Source organism: Morone saxatilis, unplaced genomic scaffold (genome assembly GCF_004916995.1).
Source record: "Morone saxatilis isolate NCDOM2014 unplaced genomic scaffold, NCSU_SB_2.0 Contig18, whole genome shotgun sequence".
Lineage (NCBI taxonomy): Eukaryota > Metazoa > Chordata > Actinopteri > Moronidae > Morone > Morone saxatilis.
The window spans coordinates 23,763,312-23,773,287 of record NW_023339740.1 but is presented as its reverse complement, the minus strand read 5'-3'; the positions used below and the strand labels follow the sequence as shown (position 1 = coordinate 23,773,287).

Here is a 9,976-nt window from a genome sequence, read left to right as displayed (position 1 = left end):
GCAGTGGTGATGGGACTGTGGATGTTATACTGCAATTTAGGTGAAGCCAGTGTTATTCAAATATTTGCAACAGATAAGGACCTGGTGGCAGTAATTTAAGCATGTTCCTTTACTGCTGGGACATGGGCTTGGTCCCGTGGCATTTGAAGGCAGTTTGTTTTCCACATAGTGCCATACATCAAGAGCTTGCATTACAAGACTGCGTTGCAATCACTTGATTTCCTTAGTGAGGAATATAGAAAGACTGTCTTAAGGCACCCTTACATTCTGCTGGAGTTAGGCACTCACTCAGTGCACTGGTGGTAACACTGTGGTGTTTGAAGGACTTCTGAGGAGAGTTGACTCCTGGCTACAAAATCAGAGCAGCATGCCTTTACAAACTAACCTGTTAACCTGCGCTGTTAGCCAAGGATTTTATTGTTTTGAAGTGTTTTTGACCTTCGCTGACCCATATAGGAAATCATTATGTCAGTAGAGCTTAACATAATGTTAAGTGATGAAATGCCTCCGAGTCTGCCTTGCTCAGATGATGCTGAACTACACACAAGCATTGCACTATGTGAAGTATTTAGGATTAACTCAATAATGCAATCATGCTCATTTGAAATGTCCACAACAGCCTAAATTACTTTGGTTTCATTACATTGATACACTTGAGTGACTGAGATTTTCCATGCAGGAGTTCACATTGATCGCCATGTAAACAAACAATGACAGGTACAATTTAATTGATCAATCGGCATGATTTGAGTTGTAGTGAATTTCGGTCAGACTGCACGGTTGTTGTTGCTGTTTGTTGTCACTACCATTGTAACAAATAGATATATGCTGTGGAAACCTTAGGATTTCACCTTCATTGCCTGTTTGTGTCCCCAAGCAGTATTCTTTATATAATCTGATGCCTGCTGTCTTCTGGATATCACATTCAATTCATACCAGTATACAATTTCCTTGTGTATGTGTGTGCGTGTGTGTGCATGTGTTTTAACAAGATCAATGTTTCTTTATTTCCATGTGTGCACCAGTGTCTTAAGATAGATTTTGTTCCCCAAAGAGGGGACCGGTGGTCAGTGATTCCATTCTCATCTCTATCTTCAAATGTCATGCATTTTTATTTTTCCCAACAGTTTCTTTCATGTCAGTAAAAAACAAAAGAGAAATGATACATACAGTATCTCATTTTAGAATGAAACTCCTTGCAGTCCATACACCATTACTGTCTGCCAGATGTGTTCTTCTTTTAGAAACTTCAGTACAGCTCCCTGCTTAATGTAGCAAACTAGCCTCAGCTAGTGAGGTTTTATGCTTGGCTGTTAAGGGTGTCACTGAGTCACTGTTTCAAGAGTAGGCTACATATTCAGTGGCTGTATGGTTAGAGTTTCTCCAGGGGTTACATTTGACTTGTTATGCATGCACATTTATATATCTACGGTATATCTGTGAAAACTGGAGTATATGAGTATGTGTCTTTTCCCAGACATGCAATGTAAAAGAACAAGAAATATAGAATCTTATGCAGGCGCTCTGCATGACATAAATGTGTAGAAAAGTGTACCCACAGCTTCTCTTAAGCATTGGCACAGTTTCATGTGTCCATGTTCACAACATGTAGCTATGTCTTCAGCCTCCAGTACACCTGTTAAATCTGATTGACTTTTGCAACATCGGTGCAGACACAGCATTACATAGACTGATGTCACTACCGTGCTTATCCTGTAGGTCAAACCTTTTTACAGAATCCAAAAATCCAATCCAAGAGAATTGAACAGCCTTGGCTCCTGAATTGACACAGATGACCTAATAGCGTACTTTAAACTCTAGAAAGACCTAATATTGCACAGAATCATGAAAACCATTCTTATTGGTTAAAGAAAATTTTGTGAATGCACCAATTTACTTTCTTACAAGGAGTTCAATGTAACCACTCTTGTATCTGTCCATTAAATACAGTCAGCAGACACTTAGCTTAGCTTAGCAATACAGATGGAAGCAAGGGAGAAACAGCTAACCTGGCTCTGTCCGGAGGAAACAAAATCCTTACATCCATTAGACTACAGCTCCTAGCCAAGAAAGAAGACATTTTTCTTTAAACTATGGAAGCACCAGCCAGGTCAGAGCAAGCATGGGAGTACCTTTACTTTGCTACGAGTGTGTCTCATGAGATGTCACATGAGATAAAGGCTGTACATTTTTGCTTGCATTGTTTCAATGCTGCCTTATAGTGCTGGGTCTAAGCTGCACCAGCAGCATCACACATTCACGGCTTTACACTAAGGTACTCTCTCTAAATTGAACATGTGGCACTTATGTTTGACAATGGTGGTGACCTGATGTCTTGATACTTAAGTAAACCAAAAAATGTGCAAGGCAGATGATCTAATGGTCCAACTTTATCTCGACAAACCGGTCAACCATTGCTGCTCTGAGATCATTTGCTGCTGCTCAAGAGATAGTTTAAAGTTCACTGTTCAAGTTTTGATTTATGACTCCTTGTTGGGGAGAAATTAATATACAGAACCCATTAGAGTTTAATCTGGTAAATAGTGTTATTATTCTGGGTTTCAGTTAGAAGGGATAGGCTACTTTTCTCAGCATTCCGATTTGTTACTTTGGTGGATATGAAAGGTTGCATATGTTACATTAAAATAAGGGTAACATGATGAAATGTTTTTAGTCTTATATACCTCCCATCCATCCTCACCACCCTCCAAAGAAAAAGAAACCTAATACATTGGCACAAGGTGGTATTAGTGTCTGTATTACAATGCCATTTAGGGAAGAACAGACTTGCTTCACAGGGCTTCAAAGATTTCTTAAGAGATTAAGAACTAGATAAGAGTGTTCAGAAGTTGGATTGAAATTATATCAAATTGCAGCTTTTTGATGCTTTTTCTCTCGCAAGAGCAGTTAGCTTGGTATTTCCACTCATATTCGTCCTCTGGCCTAGACAATTTTCTAAGATCAGTCTTACCTAGAAATCAAAGTATCTTTAACGCTGTATCTCATTTCCCTTTCGCTTTTTAGAGCAATCTGTGGATGAAGTGTCTTACATGTACTATTACTGTAGATATGTCCTTCTGCATAATTCTTACTGAGGATAATGCTTTTCTTCAAAATGAAATATTCCCCTACTTGTTTACTCTCACAGCAAGTGGCAGTTTGCTGTCCAATGCAATCAATTATGCGTCTTTCCTCAGATGTTCATGTTTATATATCTTGTTTTCCCAATTACTGTTGCAGTGAATAGAATAATATATTTTAATGTGGAATCCTTGCATGTCCTAGGCTAAATACAAATGGTGAGTAGGAACTGGTTTAGGTTCAGGTCTGAACAGCTGCATAGGTTCAAAGAGCATTGCAGTAAAGTACAAGGCGCTCTGATTTTATGTAGATACGGAAATGGGACATGCAGGCTCTAGTGATTTGCTACCAGTAGAATCTGGTAGGAATATTACAGGAATAAGGAGTAAAATAATCAACATCCATGGACTCATTCTACCATGTCAAAGGTCAAAGGGATACTGAGCATTATGGAAAATAGACTTAAACAACCCTGTTCAACACTACTCTGGCTGTTAGAGTTGTTGAAGCTAAAAAAGAGCCAGTATAGAAATATATAAATGATATTTCAGCTACAGATGGCTGTAAAATTATATTGTCAATCAACTAAACACGACATGACATGCCTGCAATAGACTGCCTTCCTTTCAATTTGCTATACGTTAAAAACGGTATTTCATGTCCTGTATTCTTTCAGTGTGTTTATTTTAAACCATTATGTTTTACTTGCTGAAAAAAGCATCTAAGAAAATATGTTGCCTCACACCATGGTACTGTACAATGTAGGTTGGCTTGTATAGATTGTGGATCATAGCAGTGTTGACAGATTTAACGGGGACTGGATCTCTGTTAGATCTGATGGTTTCCGGTGCACTGTGACTGTCTGCTACTGATGGCTGGTCTTGACTCACAGGAAGTGAGAAGAGATATTGGCTGGAAAATGGGTTGTGGTTATGCCACTATCTAACAATCACCAGGCTTTGCATCAGCACTGCAGCTTTCAGCAGTTATATAAAATGATTATACACAGATTAGAAGCTGTCTTCATTGTTTTTTTCTACTATTGTTTGTTTGGTCAGTCATTGTTGACTAATGTCCGTGCATCTATATATATATTTTTCTATCACTGTAAAAGTATAATGCAGTGGTTTGATTTATTTATTGATTTATTGCTCATGGCTCATATCTGGATTATCTTTGATTCACCTACCAACCTCAACTCAATATGCAATACTGTTGAGATAGAGTATAATATAATATCACATCTGATAGGATCTCATTAGTCTTTAAAATGTATTAAAGTATTCTATTGATATCTCTGATGCGACAATGAGTTCAAACAGGTGGTAACGCAAACCTGCTTTGAGTCTCTGGTTGACCTCTTACACTTGTACTTTAATTGACATTAGGGCTGCAATACGTTGCTGGGCTACATCTAATAGCTTCACTGAAGAAGAAAGTCAGTCAAGACAGTCACTGTAGATACCATTGTGTGACTACCAATTGTCTCATTCAGTGATCACCTTCAATTAGTAAGTATAATTTTTGTTATGCTCACCTTTTAGTCTGGATCTTTTGTAACTTGAAATCCCATTTAATGCGATGAAAGAGCCATATTAAAACTTGGTGACCTAGAAATGACAGCTTTTGTTGTACGGCTTCAGCCAGCTTTGTGCATGTAGAACACTGCAAAAAATGAAATGGCTTTTACTGAAAAATCAAAATGACCTCAAAAGGTCTTGCACTCACACAGTCCTGCAGGAATATATGGAGTTGGAATGATTAAGTAGAGGAACTCGAAGTCAAGAACATATTTAGCTAACATAATGTGTACTTCACAGTGAAACGTAAAATGTTTGTGTAATATAATTACGAGATGGATTTGATTACAACTTGTTTTGATTGAATTGCCCAGAAGTTAGTGTGGCGAATGGGCGTAAAAAAATATTTAAAAAATATTGTATCGCAATATTTAGATTTTGATATGTGTCGATTCTCAAAAAACTATTAATTTTGTGTTAAAAAACTCCCGAAGGTGTTGTACACATAGACTGAGGGCTATAATGTTGGATATTACCGGGACTGTGATAAATGTAAATGCAGATCTCTCTGTTCTGGATGCACCTTCTGGATAACTTTTTTTTACACATATGATGGTGTGTTTTTTGAACTATGACAATTTCCCTAAAATTAGGTTTTAAAAAAACATCAGAATATATTACCTTGCTTACAGTATCACAATATATCTCAATATTGTGTATTGTGATCCATATCGTATTGCCAGATTCTTGCCAATAAACAACAGAGAATAAAAAGCATCATCAGATAAATTTATGTTTACACCCCTGTGTTTAGGAAAATGTTCAAGTATTTAAAGTTGGGGTCGGTCATTCTGGCCAAATGAGGATTGTTGAGTCTTATTCCTAGGTCAACAAATACTGTTGGTTTGGGTTATTGTAAATGGAAAACAAACAAAGTGCCCCAGAGCGAGCCACACAACACAACAGGTAGCATTTCCGCTCTCCCAGTTGCGTATTTGTCGACATCGAGAGTCGAGAGAGCAATTAACTATCTCTCCCCAGAATTACTAATCCTGTCTTTAATGTTTTACAGGAAAGTACAATACAGGAATTTTGATATATACACATTTGAAAAAAAGGTTGACATACATAACATTTGAGATAACAAAACAGTTAACACAGGGACACATAGATCCACTGTGTCTTTAAAGGGTCAGTCTAGCCAAATCACAAAAAAGGTGGAAATGTGGAAAAAACTATTTGGTTTGTCTGGTGAGGTTTTAAAATGTCCATTTCTGACACTTCAGTCTCTATACAGTGGAAGTAAGTGGAACTTGGTTTGTAGTACTCTAATTACATTTAAAAACATTTCAGTCATAAAATTGTATTTATTTATTATACCAAAGGGTGAAAATACTGTCCACAACTATTTATTATCATTTCTAACTAGCTCCTTGTTTCCTGACATTGTTTAGTTTTCCTAATAAAATTGTAAAATCACCACCACAATCCATTCAATTCCATGCTGATAGAAGTCTCAGTGGTTGAGATCTCATAGGGTGAGGCAGTGCCTTGACTTTGGTTTAAACCTTTTTTACATTGTGCTATTTCACAGAGGGGCTGAATAAACTTATTATGCTATTATTTAACAAAACTCAGACAGTGAATGCTACAAATGTTCCAACAAAAGGCCTAAAATGGTGTAACACTTTTCAACCATGCATTCACTAGCTTTCCACATTGAGGTACGGGTGTTGATCTTGAAAGACATTCTGGCTTTTAGTGTCTTCAAAGGCATTCCTCCCAATAGAGTGACACCCTGACTTGTCGGAGACAGTGATAAGCCACATGTGAGAGAATAACATATTCTGAGCATTAGCATATACATGCCAAATATCTGCTTTTCAGGTAAATGTGTGAAACCAAATCATCTTTTTGACATTTTGGTGGATGAGCTAAAGTCTTGTGTTTGCAGTAAACCAGTCATTGGAAATCCATTAACATATTTTATTAATGCGTAGCATCTTTAGCTATGAGGTTTGTATCTAAGAAGACTTATTGCCTAGAAGCGTCAAACCCAAGGGGTCGACCACAGTCTGTATCCCACAATGCAAATAATGAAACAGAATCTGTAACTGCCATGTCAAATTTGTCCTCCCCCACTGCCACCATAACAGCCCCATGTAAGTGTAAAGAGGAAAAATCAAAGAAATTGTCCCTGAAACAAAGTACTTTCCTTTGCCTATATGGCTGAAATACATATACGTACTTTCACCATCAGGCAGTGATGCTCCAAATGATCAAATGATAAAGCCTGTGATTAGTAGAGACAACTAAATGCTTGGGGCAAAGAAGTTCAAACAGCACAGTCACTTCCCTCTATACTCCTGAAGTTCTTCTAGTACAGATGTAGGCTAGCTTGCGGATGTCTTTGGCTTGCGTGGGAGTTTGAAGCAACTCTGATTCCCTTTGCAGCTGGTGGTTTGCAGAGATAGGAAAAAGAGTAGAGAAGCTTTGCTCAGAAGGGTCTCCCATGATGGGCTACATAAAAAAACTATACCATTGCTGTCTGTGATCTACAGTTAGCACCCAGTATTGTCAAATACTGTCATGTGTTACCAGAAATGTTATCTGTAAATTATATATTTTGTCATGGATATAATTTATATATCAGAACCTTATTTTTCTGAATTAGCAGCCAGAATAAGCAGGGATTTCTTGACAGGCTTTATCAGCAGTTTTACTGTATTCTCCCTTCACTGTTTCCTACATGCTAATGTGGATTATGTGATTTTGCTTATCGTGTTCAAACATGGCTGCTGAGTAATAACAATTGCTCTGCGACTGTGTCCCAACATTAACCTCCTTATTAAAGACTTTGAGAAGTGCCTTGTATACTATACATGACACTTATCTCTGCATTCATTCGTTTCATCACAGGGGGCTTAAGCTTCCAGGAGTTACACTGCTGTGCATAGATGATTTTTCATATACAGACATTCTGATTCTTTGCAGTTTGCTTTCTTTTTGCTAGCGATGAACGTTTTTGGAGAACCTGAACAAGTAGAATTATTCAACGTCACTGTGACCTCAGTTTGAAAAGATAAAACACTGGCTGTCCTTGGGTTTTTCTGTGTTAGCATACAGTACGTACAGTATTTCAAGGTTATGTTATAAAGAAACATGGAGGGGTCAGCATGACTTGCAGTAGCAGTAAAATATACTAAATCTGTGATGAGGGGGAAAAAGTTTAGGAAAACTAAATAGGAACAAAACACAGATTGAATATAGTCAAAATATCCCTCTTTAATGTGTAATTCAAAATGTACCTTTTCATTTATGTATAAATAAATGGAGGGACTTCATTTTATTTTATACCTGACAATCTTCATAATTACATGTGATATTATAATCAACATATGTAAGCCATCTATCTTTTCTGCATCCACTATTATGGAGGATTACTTTTATACATTTCTAAATACAAACAACATAATTTTAATACAGCAGACTAGGAATCCTATTCTTTTACTTTTAATTTTACATTTCTTGTACTCTCACTATGTAGTAAGTGTCGATATCTCAAGTCACTGCTTCGCCTTTTTAGTTTTATTCTTCTGTTTCTTATGTCTAGTGCTATGTCTATTCAAGCCATCTTCAAGGCAGTGAATGCAGCATTGCCGAGGTTTAATGAAAAGTCGAGATTAGGCGTGAAAAAGGGAAGAGATGGGAAAGGAGGGGAAAAAAGCTCTAATCTGCACATTGACGTCACTCTGCATGGACTGAAGCTGTGCATATGGGAGTAAGGGAGGATTGTGTGGGCCATGCATCTTTTGACAACAGATTATTTACTTGTATGCATGCTGACTTCCTCCACATGAACCACATAGAAACTTTTTTTCCCTTGGGACAGCATTCCTACATTTTCTATCACCAGAAGATCCTGAAGATCTCCAGTCAGTTAGTGAAGTTTCACAGACACAGTCAGTCGATGATAGGACAAGTCTCTGTGCTCATTCTATAACATCTGTCATTTATGATAACATTTATCAGCAAACCTTTGATCCACCGCATAACTTGTTCGGAGAATTAATCTCCTGAACACGTGACATGAATTATACAATGATTGAAACTGCAGTTGCACATAGCCAGCATTAGATATGATTATTTTACATCTCTGTTTTTCTTGATGAATCTTAATACAGCAAGGTCGCTTCATCTTCTGTGGTGATTACAGTTAAGTTTTTGCTGCTTGCTCCTCCATTCTGAATTTTTATATAAAGCACAGATGATCTAATTTATTCTTGCCCAATAAAACTGTCAGCATTAATTTAACTCTGAAAGTGAGGGTGGCTTATGCCTTTTTACCTGGTTACACTCTGCTACAGTGCAGTGTTCGGTCTCAGGACAGAATAAAACATTGTGAGGGAGCAGCTGCAATGACTCCTCACTGTTGGCTGCTTGTATTGCCTATGCTAACATGTAGTATATGGAAGTATATAATGTGAGGTCATGGTGTAATTTGTTCTTTTCTGATTGCGATCTCTTGAGGCATACAGGCATGAAGTTCCAAGCTGTTTACACTTACAAACACTGGTGCTTAACCTTCATACAGTTATCTTTGTAGAGCATAGCACTCAGTGTAATAGGGTATCTGTCATTCTTTTCTTAGCTAGAGACCAATAACTTGAACTACATTAAGCCACATACTCTCCCTTATATGTTTCTTAAATATTATTTTCATTCAACATGTACAGCTTTGTCTCTAAAATGTGGAGCAACTGCTTGTCAAACCTTATGGCAATGCCTTTGCTGTAGTGTCACTGCTGGTGAGAGAACAAGCTGGTGTGCTCCTCTTTATGTTTAGCCATAACTATCAGCTAGTACAAGTCGCACAATTTGTTGCTCTGTCAAAATTTTTTACATCAAATTGTACTATTGTAGGGCATAGATGCAGAGACTGTCTGCATCACTTTTAAGTTTTACCTCATGCAGAGGTTTGCAGGGTGTGACAGAGCTCACAAATTGTATCCCCAAATGCGTCAAAATTGCACATTAGCATTACATCTCATCCTGTTGCCTTATAGGCCAAAAGCAAGACAAGACAGGCGTATCCGTACGTGATGAGAGGGTATTTTTCTAGGGAACAGTGCTTGAATTAAGTTTTCTTGAACATATCATTGTGAGCAAAATTAGGTTGACTGTTGATATAGTGAGTGTCCATATCAATTACCGTCATGTGTGCTATGTCACCCAGCTCTAGTCCTACAATTTATTTGTTAAGAGCCTGAAAGGAAGTGCTGCTTGAGAGGATTGCCTTTGCACCTTAGCAGTTCTGTCTGCCTTCATTTATCACATATGGAATGTGTTTTATTTTTTAAATTCTTGGATAATAA

The 9,976-nt window shown here is 37.6% G+C and overlaps 1 protein-coding gene across 1 annotated transcript in view; it reads left to right on the top strand.

The window, feature by feature from the left end:
- The window catches only part of igsf21a (immunoglobin superfamily, member 21a), a 159,786-nt gene that overhangs the window by 1,139 nt on the left and 148,671 nt on the right, over positions 1-9,976 (top strand). The window lies entirely within an intron of this gene.